Source organism: Myotis lucifugus, unplaced genomic scaffold (assembly GCF_000147115.1).
Source record: "Myotis lucifugus unplaced genomic scaffold, Myoluc2.0 scaffold_112, whole genome shotgun sequence".
NCBI classification, from domain to species: Eukaryota; Metazoa; Chordata; class Mammalia; order Chiroptera; family Vespertilionidae; genus Myotis; species Myotis lucifugus.
In genome coordinates this window covers 1,301,983-1,312,682 of record NW_005871160.1, presented here as the reverse complement: position 1 = coordinate 1,312,682, position 10,700 = coordinate 1,301,983, and the positions used below count along the sequence as shown (strand labels likewise).

The 10,700-nt window shown below is 46.3% G+C and overlaps 1 pseudogene; it reads left to right on the top strand.

The window, feature by feature from the left end:
- The first annotated feature begins 1,575 nt into the window (after positions 1–1,575).
- LOC111826944 lies at positions 1,576–4,803 on the top strand (annotated as a pseudogene).
- The last annotated feature ends 5,897 nt before the right edge of the window (positions 4,804–10,700 follow it).

The following is a 10,700-nucleotide window of genomic DNA, read 5'->3' as shown; positions in this document are numbered from 1 at the left end:
GCTTTGAGAGCCACACCACAGAACGAGGGGGCACCAAGGGCATGATTGCCTTCTACAATCAAAGATGCTACCAACTGTGCCCTGGACAGTGTGGCTCAGTAGTTGGAGTGTCGTCCCATGCACTGAAAGGTCTCGGGTTTGATTCCCAGTCAGGGCACATATCTAGTTTTTGGGTCTGATTCCCGGTATGGGAGGCAACCGATTGATGTTTCTCTCTCTTTCCCCACCCCGACTTCCTCTCTTTCGAAAATCAATTAGAAAAAAAAAAAAGATGCTACTTGGAAAGACCAGACTCCACAGCAATGGGGCTTGCCAGAGGAAACAGCAGAAGTGTGCCTCCCCGTCCCCACTTCCCCCAGTTGGTGGATCCTCGTGGGCATCTGGGAATTGTAGTTCGTAACTTCCCAGCCTCTGCAGTGCAGGAGGAGACGTGAGGAGAAAGAAGGAAATGTTAATCCACCATATTATGGGAGCTGTATTATACCATCACACAATCTCTTCCTGCCCTACACCACCGGGGCCCAGCCTTTACTCCTACCTTCACCCCCTCTCTGAATTCCTACCCCAGCCTCCATAATAGATTGGAGATTGGTAGTCAGAAGACTCAATGAAAAAACAAGATGCAGTTCAGTAGGCACTGTTACAACATGGCAACTTTATGCATATAAGACCCAGACATAGGATTGCAAAGAATGCATTAGACCTGGAAAAAACAACAACTGGGGTCTGCTGGACCACAGTCAGCTAGGTGGTCCCAGAGGGAAAGTGGTAGTACTTAGTGGTGAAACAGTCCAGCTCTGGATTCAGACCAACCATCTCAAGCCATATTTTTTGATTCCCTGACTTGGATCCAAATAGCCCAGGCCATTTTTGATGGCCCCATCACTTACTAAAGGGTGCCATTGGACAAATTCCCTTCAGTTTTCTCATCAACAAAAATGTGGATAATGATGATGATGATAAAATATCCCTCATGATACAGAAATAACAATAATAGCAAATATAGTGTTTATCAGGCTCTGGACTAAGCATAACACTTTCTTTAACGCATTTAATTTCACAACAAGGTGCAGATATGGGTACTTTTGTTATGGCTCACAATGGTGGAAATTGGGTTCAAACCCAATAGTTTGGCTTTATGCTTATGATGGCTCCATAATGCTCTTCTCAGGATACATGCAGGGCTCAGGACAGACTGAATACTGGGTAAGTCTGAAATAGTCCTTAGCTATTATTATCAGGAGAGCAGCTAGAGAGAGAGGTGAGCGTATAACCAACCAACCACAATACTGAATTAGGTCAAATGGAAAAATGTGCTACCTGCAGACCCAGGGTAGGACACAGTTAGGCAGAGTGCCCTGAGGAAGGTGTGTCATATCTATACTAATAATAGCCTAGGTGGTTGTCATGCCCTCATGCCATGATGCCCTCACGTCATTACAAGGAAGATACTTGCGCAGCAGGTGCGAGTGGGTGGGTGGGGCCTGGGAGTCCCCTGGCTGCATGCACTGTGGAGGCAGGGCCTGGTGACTGCTCCGCGCAGCAAGGCCTGGGGGTCCCGTGGCTGAGCGCGCCATGGAGGTGGCTGAGCACGCCTACCTCTTTGGGGCAATCCATCGAGGAGCCCTGGGGTCCTGGGTCTTGTGCGATTTTTTGCGCCAGGTCACTAGTCTATATATATAGAAGCCTGATATGCAAATTGTCCCCTCGGGCAGGAGTTCAAGGGCCTGGGAGCTTGACCACTCGCTATGACTTGCGATAACCACTAGGGGGTGATGAGGAATGAAGGAAAGCCCTGACCAGCAGCCATAGCCAGCATCCGCTAAGGACCATACCAGTGCATGAATTTCATACACTGGGCCTCTAGTGTTACTGTAAATCTCACCTCAGGGTGAGTGGAAGGGAGAAGAGTCTACAGCAAAAGCCATTGTACTGGTTTGATTCCCAGTCAGAATTTTGAGTTAAATCCCCAGTTGTTGCCAAAACCGGTTTGGCTCAGTGGATAGAGCGTCGGCCTGCGGACTGAAAGGTCCCGGGTTCGATTCCGGTCAAGGGCATGTACCTGGGTTGCGGGCACATCCCCCGTGGGAGATGTGCAGGAGGCAGCTGGTCGATGTTTCTCTCCCATCGATGTTTCTAACTATCTATCTCTCTCCCTTCCTCTCTGTAAAAAATCAATAAAATATATTTAAAAAAAAAAATCCCCAGTTGTTTCTCTCTCTCTCTCTCTCTCTCTCTCTCTCTCTGCCCTTGGGTAAGGATTAAAACAAAAAAAGGTGTACTAGAATCCAACTGAGACTTTCTTTGGTACAAACTATACATAATGTTAAAATGCTACTTCAGTGGCATTCAGGACACTCTTTCAAATAAGTGCTTATTTTCTTAAATTCATCAATGACTACATAGCTTTGAAAAATAGCATCAGATAGATATGCAAAAAGCAAAAATAGCAGCAGAAAGATATACAAAAAGTATTCAGTCAGCCTTCAGATAATGAATGCTTGGTAAATATAGACTTCAGAGGACAAGGACTTGATCTTTGTCTTGTTCCCAGGAGGTGAAAAGTAGGAAGTTTTGAGCCCCAGCCTTCATGATTTCCACACCCACCAGTCAGGAGCAGCTACATAATTTGCAAGGCTAAGTGCAAAAAGAAAAGTGTGGGGTGGATCCCTCATTAAAAATGTATGAAAAGTTTTAACACAGCGATAGAAGAACATTAATGCAAGTATGGGGACCCTCTCAGTGTGAGTCCTGTGAGACTGCACAGGCCACATGATATGAAGCTGGTCTTACCACTAAGGGATTCCCCCCAAATGGAGGAGTAGAGTAGATGCTAAACCATGACCTCTCAACTGGGGTGACCTTTTTACAGTCTAAGCAGTTAGCTGAGCAGAGTGACATGTGATTTCAGTGGAGTATGACAACACAGGAAGCTCAAAGGGCTCCCCATCACCCCTCTTTCCTTTCTTCTTTCTACAAGCATTTATTGAGCACTTTCTTGGTGCCTGAGGCACTGGGAAAGACATGGTTCCAACCTTCAGGATGCTCACAGTCTACTGAGGAAGGTAGTTTTAGCCAGGACAGTGTGGCTCAGTGGTTGAGGGTGACCTATGAACCAGGAAGTCACAGTTCGATTCCTTGTCAGGGCACATGCCTGGGTTGTGGGCTCAATTCTGAGTAGGGGGCATACAGGAGATGGCCAATCAATGATTCTCTCTCGTCAGTGATGTTTCTCTCTCTCCCTCTCCCTTCCTCTGAAATCAATAAAAATACATATTTTTAAAGGGCCATTGATCATCCTGGGGGAGGCAGGAAAGGACCCCGATAGACCCTTCCAAAGGACTTTGCAGACCTGGGGCCAGGGCAGAGGCTGGATTTGTGGAAGGCCACGCTGGCAATGGGGCGCTCAGTTGTGGGAGTGCTCACTGCCCTGGTGAGGCATAACTGGACCCAGAGAGAGAGAGAGCAGCGGTGCCTGGTACTCCTCCCAGAGAGGACAAGGTGGATTCAAGATACTGGCTGAATGTGTGGATGAGCAATCAGACTATGTAAAGCAGATGGAAACCTTTCATTCCAGTACCAAATGGAAGCTTCTGGGAGGCCACAGTGAGGATCTACCTTCACACAGACATTTCAGTCATGACTCCCCAGATTCATTTCCTCTGAGGAGGGCCCAGCACAGGTCCTCAGACGTCTCTCCCCACCGAAGGGCTCAGAACAGCTCCCTTGACACATCTCAACCGAGAAGGACTCGACTTCTTTAACACATGGAAACTCAGGAGGGCCCGACATGACTCCCCCGATTTGGATCCTAGTGTTCCTCACTCACTGGCCAGAACCCAAACCAGTAAAGCCCCAGCAAGAGCCTCTAGCCAAACTTCTCCACATCAGAAGGGGCCAGGACCCTCTCATCCCTCCACCCTGAAGAACAGCAAGTGTGAATATGACTCGGCCCTCTCTCTGCCATGAAAGAAAGCAGGCAAAATTCCATTTTGGAAATAAGGCTCTTTACCAGTTCTAGGAAATTTCATACAAGCTCTTCACCTAGAGGACATCAGAGTCACACGTTGGACTCCTCTTCCTACCCAAGAGGTGGTCGGAAAGACTCTGATTCAGATCTGTGACCTCCACGGAATACGAGACACCAGAGCTCTGATTCCAAACTGTCTCCACCGAGGAGGAAAGAGAGGGCCAACTCTTCTGATTCTGAACTGTCTCCACCTCGAAGGGCTCGGCCTCGGGGAAGAAGCCTGCACACAAGTATTCTGGGGCCAACACTAGGGTGGGGGTGGTGTTAACTGACACAGTGAGAGAGCAGGGACTCAGGAAACTGGACCAATAAGCCATGGCATTTGAAGCTGAATTCCAATATAATGAAACAGTATTTTGAGATAAGTCTGGTGGTGGGAGGAAGGTTCTCAACCTTCCTAATGCCGCGACCCTTTAATACAGTTCCTCATGTTGTGGTGACCCCCAATTTCATTGTTACAAATTGAACATAGTTAAAGCATAGTGATTAATCACAAAAACAATATGTAATTATATATGTGTTTTCTGATGGTCTTAGGCGACCCCTGTGAAAGGGTCGTGACCCACAGGTTGAGAACCGCTGGTTTAGAGTAAAGAACAAAAGCAGAGCAGGACTCAGAGAGAGATGTGCTGTATGCCCGGTGGGGAGAAGGACTTGTCCAGAGCCGGCAGCAGCAACCAAGTGTGGAGGATGCAAGAAAGGAAATGCATTCAGTAACCTTGGTACTCGAGTTTGGCTTGAAAGAATTCAGAGCCAAGGAACTCAAATTATAAGGGGAAATTTATTTAGAAAGTTACAGAGGTAGAAGAAGGGCCCTTGGAGCTTAGGAGAAAGAGGGAGAGACACATGCACCTTGAGGGATAAAAGAGGGGAGAGAGGCATGGTGTGCTCCAGAAAAGAGAGAGGGCACACGCAGAGTCCCTGTACCAAAGGCTTTTATCTGGAGGCCTTAGGGGAGAATCCCAATAGAACATTCATCAGCTTTCCAGGGTGCCCCTTCGTGATCTCCACTGATTGGTGGGTGCCAGGGGTTTCATCAGTTAATGCAGCTGGTCTTGATGTTGGTCATGGTGTCACTCCGTCTGATTTTGCTGCTTTTCTGGGCCTGAAGCTGAAGCCTAGAAGTCATCTTTCAGGGGTTAATGCTTATCAGAGTGGTCCTGCAAGGGCTTACTGTTTTGCCCGTTGCTAGGCACCCGGGGCTCTCTGCCGTGGTAACCCTCTGCACCTGGCCTATTGTTCCTACTACAACATCATCTGAGCATTAAGCCCCACCATGTCCATTTCTCATTTCACACTTTATAGACCCTTTGGTTCCACCTCAGCAGTGATGGAAGGAAACTACTCAGGTATTTATATATGCCAGGTCACACCTGGCGGTGTGAGGAAAAATATTCCCCTGGCAGAACTGAGCCAGTGAGTTCTTGTCTGTTGAAATACACACCAGTTTTCAAGTTACACAGAAGCCAGTTCTTTTCTTTCCTTCCTTGGTGTCATGAGGACACCTTGGTCTGCCTCCTCCCAAGCCATGTGCTTTTCTTAGTGTGGCTTTGGGCGACGGGCGTGGGAACCACAGTGGCTGAGAGTCTCATTCTCAGAGTTCCTGCTCTCAGCTCTCTGCTAGCTTCTGTGGGTGGGTGCTTGTCAGAGCACAGCCAGGGGGCACAGCCCAAGCACAGGTGCTCTGAGTTGCTCTGAGTCCATATATTCTTCTAAATTCTCCTCGTCCCAAAGAGAAAAGAAAAAAGAAGAAGAAAAATAAATTCTCCTCGACTACGCCAGAGTAGGTTCCTTCGCAAACCATACCCGCTACACTAACTGTTGGGTCTGAGCCCCTCTGCCTAGGGCTGGACTTTCTTGGACACTGGGTATATAGAAGCCAGTGGCCATAGAGCCATTAGACAATACAGTCCTTCACAGCAGTCCTAACAGGCAGGCTGCCGGACACCGGCTGGCAAATACATATCTTTCCCATAAAAACAGCATCAGTCTCTGAACCTACAGTTATTATCTGAGCAGCCGCACACTGCCCCGTAGATTCACCACCTCACATAGTAGCGGCCCCTGAGCTCTCTGCTTCAGCAACTTCTCCAGCCTCTCTGGCTCAGCAGATTCTCCTGTCACCCCTGCACACATAGGATCTACATCCTCTGAGCCTGCCTCGGCTTCTCTAGCACACTCCTCTGCCGAGCACACCGGCTGGTCTCTGTAGCCTCACAGAGTAACTCCTTCTGAGCTTCTCTCTCAGCTTCATCTCTGCAGCACACTAGCTGGTCAGCAACTTGTATATTATTCCGGAGACAAAGAAGGCTTCCTGCCAATAGTTATCTCAATCATATTGTGGCTCCAGAAGGGCATACATACGCAGTATACTGTGGGGTCATTGTGCTTGTGTCCTTGCACCGGCTTATGGTATCTTAGCCTAGGCACAGAGTGACCTTGGACATCCGGTGTATTGACAACATGGCCTCTGCACTGTCATTGGCCTTGACTATCAGGCATCTCTGGTGTGGTTCCCACAGTGTTGCTTCTGTCTGCAGTTGGCAGGAGCACATCAAGAAAGAGATTTTTCTACTGGCCTGTGAAATAACTTTTATATAAGTAATTGCTCAGTGAACTTGGTTTCTAAGTACTTCCACCTGAGGGGCTGGGCAGCGTAGGGGGGAGGGAGGGTGAATTACATAATGAGGCCTGATGATATGGCTCTTCCTTTCTCTCTGACTTGTACATGGTGTTTCTCTCATAGGCCAGGTGTCTAGTGGCATATGAGTCCCCTTCGGCCAAAGGGTCCGAGCTGGCCAGAGACTTCATATGTTGGAATTGCTGTTATTATTCTTTACAGGAAGCCATCCCTGTGTGCTCTGAACCAGCTAAACCACACTTCTCTCTAGGACAATGTTTGATCAGGGACGTTTCCATTTCAGACGGGCTAGCTCTAGGGATTGAAGCATGACCAAATGGATTCGGGTTCTAAACACTTAATCAAGCATCTTCTTAAACGGGATCACTCACATTCCTGAGGCAGATGAAGCAAAACTGAAATCGGCTCCAACATTTTCGCTGGAAGCAGGTGGCAGTTTTGTAACCAGCCCTTTGGGGAAGATGCCAGATGTCCAGATGGACAGAGAAGTAAGCTTCCCAGGCAGGCTAGCAGTCGAAAAGCATGAATGGAGTTGCAGATTGTACTTTGGAGAAGAGTGAGACAGTGGCTAGCTCTGGAGGAGAGGCTGTGTCAAGGTATCAAAGTGTCAGGCCATGAAAGCCTTGGCCCAGGTAATGTCTGGATGACTGGTATAGAGCGCATCAAGGCTAAACTAGCTTCAAACCTCTGGCTGAATTAGTGGCAGTCATTGTTTGATTACCAACTCCTGGGTGTGTATATGGGGGGGGGGGGGCAGGGGGGAGCGGGGGGCAGAGCCTTGGTGGCTAAACCCCAGGGAATAAAATGACCTTCTCCATTGAGAGCTGTTGACCCATTGCTGGCCTTTTCTGGGTACCTTCTTGGTGTGCTCCAGAAAAAAGAGAGAGAGCGCACACACAGTCCCTGTACCAAGGGCTTTTATCTGGAGACCTTAGGGGAGAATCCCAATAGAACATTCATCAGCTTTCCAGGGTGCCCCCTCGTGATCTCCTCTGATTGGTTGGTGCCAGGGAGTCATCAGGTTTTGCAAAAACTTCCTTCTGAAACCAGAACTTGTAGGGTTACTGAAATGCCCCTTCAGGGAAGGAATGTCTCATTTTCTTCTCCCCACATCAGGGAAGCTGGTCAGTGGCTCTGAGGCAAGGGGTCTCCCAGCTGAAAGGGACAGAGAAGAAGCCTGGAAGGTGGGATGCAAATGCAGGAATGGAGGATGGGAATGACCTCACATATCCCTTCCTGGACGAGGCCTTTCAGGGCCACCCAATGTAATTTATCCCCCACCCCATGCAATGTTTACCAAGTCTCTGATACATTTCCATACATATTATAGCACTTCTTACTACCTGAAATTACCTTGTTTAAATATTTCCTTGCTTGGGAGTAAAAGGTGGGGGCAGCTGGAGGGGGTCAGTGGGAGGAAAAAGGGGACATATGTAATACTTTCAACAATAAAGAATTATTTTAAATAAATAAATAAATAAATATTTCCTTCCTTAAGGTCTCTTTTTCACCTAGAATGTGAATTCCAGCGGAACAAGGATCCCATATGTCTTGTTCACCCCTCTTTCCTCACCAGCTAGACAGTGCCTGGTCTATGGCAGTTGCTCAATAAATATTTCTTGAGTGAAGGTATGAATTCACAGGGTGTAAATATTCTACAGAGCCTCATTTTTTTTTAAACGTAGACATTTGGGTTAGAAATTTTATGAAAAGGAATTATTTGGTTTTGTGCCTTCTATAGATTGATGATATTAGAAAATTAAGCCTACTCTGAATAAAGGAGGGCATCATCATGCATGCTGGCTGTTCATCCTGGGCTCTCATCCCATCCTACAGGGGGTAGGATTTGTTGAATTTGCCTTTAGACAATCCATTGTGATTGTTGAAGCTTTGGCTCTTGGCTTTTCTCACTTCATTTTGGCCTGGCTATCAGCTCTTTCTATTATCGAGGCCTACAACAACCATTCCCCTAATATTCATTTGTAACTGTGATGGAACTGTATAGTTGAACTTAGGAGAGATGAATATAAAATACAATGCCCTGGCCTGGTAGCTCAGTTGGTTAGAGCATCATCCCGATACCCCAAGGTTGTGGTTTTGATTCCTGGTCAGGTCACATACAAGAATCAACCATTTAATGCATAAATAAGTGGAACAACAAGTCCATCTCTCTCTCTCTCTCTCTCTCTCTCTCTCTCTCTCTCTCTCTCTCTTTTATCAACTAAAAATCACACACATACAGACACAAGTAAATAGGTCCTGCCTAGAAGTAAGAGAATCTCTTGGCTACATACAAGTGTTAAGATGTCCTGGGCCCGGCTGGTGTGGCTCTGTGGTTGAGCATCAACCTATGAACCAGGAGGTCATGATTCGATTCCCAGTCAGGGCACATACCTGGGCTGTGGGCTTGATCCCCAGTAGGGGGCATGCAGGAGGCAGCCAATCAATGATTCTCTCATCATTGATGTTTCTAGTCCTCTTTCCCTCACCCTTCCTCTCTGAAATCAATAAAAATATATTTTTAGGGGGTAACGTGGGGATAAGGACACATATGTAATAACTTAATCAATAAAAAAATTATATATATATATATATATATATATATATATATATATATATATATATTTTAAATGTCCTTGGTGGCATTTATTTAACTTAATCCAAATTTTTTTCCCACTGTTAGTTAATGGATGATAAGTTAAGTGTATTTTGATTGCAAGTGACAACAAAAATATGGTTATCTCAAGAAAAAAGGGAACTGTCTTCTTCCTTCAAGGAGCACACCTTTGCTCTCTCTCCTAAGCTCTAAGGGTTCTTCTTTTGCCTCTGTAACTCATTTCCTCAGCCCATGAAACCCAGCTGGCTCACCTTTTCTACCTCTGTCTGTGACTTTCTAAATAAATAAATAGTATTTGAAAAAAAGAAAAAAAAGAAAAAGGTGACTTTTTGGGAACCCTGTGGGAGAGCTCATAGAATTGAAAGAATTCTACGTCATCGAGGAGCTTACTGTCTACATAAAGAAATTAGATAAAACTAGTTTGAGGTAATTATTAGTTGAGGTTCTCCAGAGAAACAGAACCAATAGGGTGGATAGATAGATAGATAGATAGATAGATAGATAAGAAAGATTTACGATAGGAGTTGGCTCATGTGATTATGGAGGCAGAGGAGACACAGGATCTGCCCTTTGCTTGCTGGAGAACCAAGAAAGTCGTTGGCCCTGGCCAGTGTGGCTCAATGATTGGAGCATTGGCCCCACACACCGAAGGGTTACATGTTCGATCCCTTTTGTATTTGCGAGGCAACCAATAGATGTGTCTCGCTCACATTGATGTCTCTCTCTCTCTCTCTCTCTCTCTCTCTTTCCCTCCTTCCCTTCCACTCTCTCTAAAAAACCAATGGAAAAAATACCCTGGGATGAATATTAACAACAACAACAAAAATAAAAAATACATTAAAAAAAAAAGAAAGTCATTGGTTTAATTTAGTGCAAGTCTGAAGGCCTGAGAGCCAGGAGTGCTGATCTCTGAAGGAAGAAAATGGATGTCTCAGCTCAAGTGGTGAGAGCAAATTGTCCCTTCTTCTGCCTTTTTGTTCTGCTCAAGCCCTCAGCAGACTGGGTGGTGCCCACCCATATTAGTGAAGGTGAACTCCTCCATCCAGTCTACCAATTCAAATGTTAATCTCTCCGGGAGGTACCCTCACAGACATACCCAGAAATAATGTTTGCCCAGCTACCTGGGCATCTGTGAGCCCAGTCAGGTTAACAAAAAAATTAACCATCACAGGCAATAATACAAGTGGCCTCATAATGTTCTTTCTTCTGAGCCTCCAAATTAATCAAATAGACTACAAATGAGGAATTCTGAAGCAGGAGAGACCCCTGTCCTCTGGGGACGCCACATTAGGCTTTAAGAAAGGTGTGATTGGATTTGGAGCCAAAGGGGTGCTTATAATTTATCTAAGAAGAGAGCAATGTGTGTGGGAAGGTGATCAAGCCTCAGGGAACGGCATGAGCAAAAGAATGGA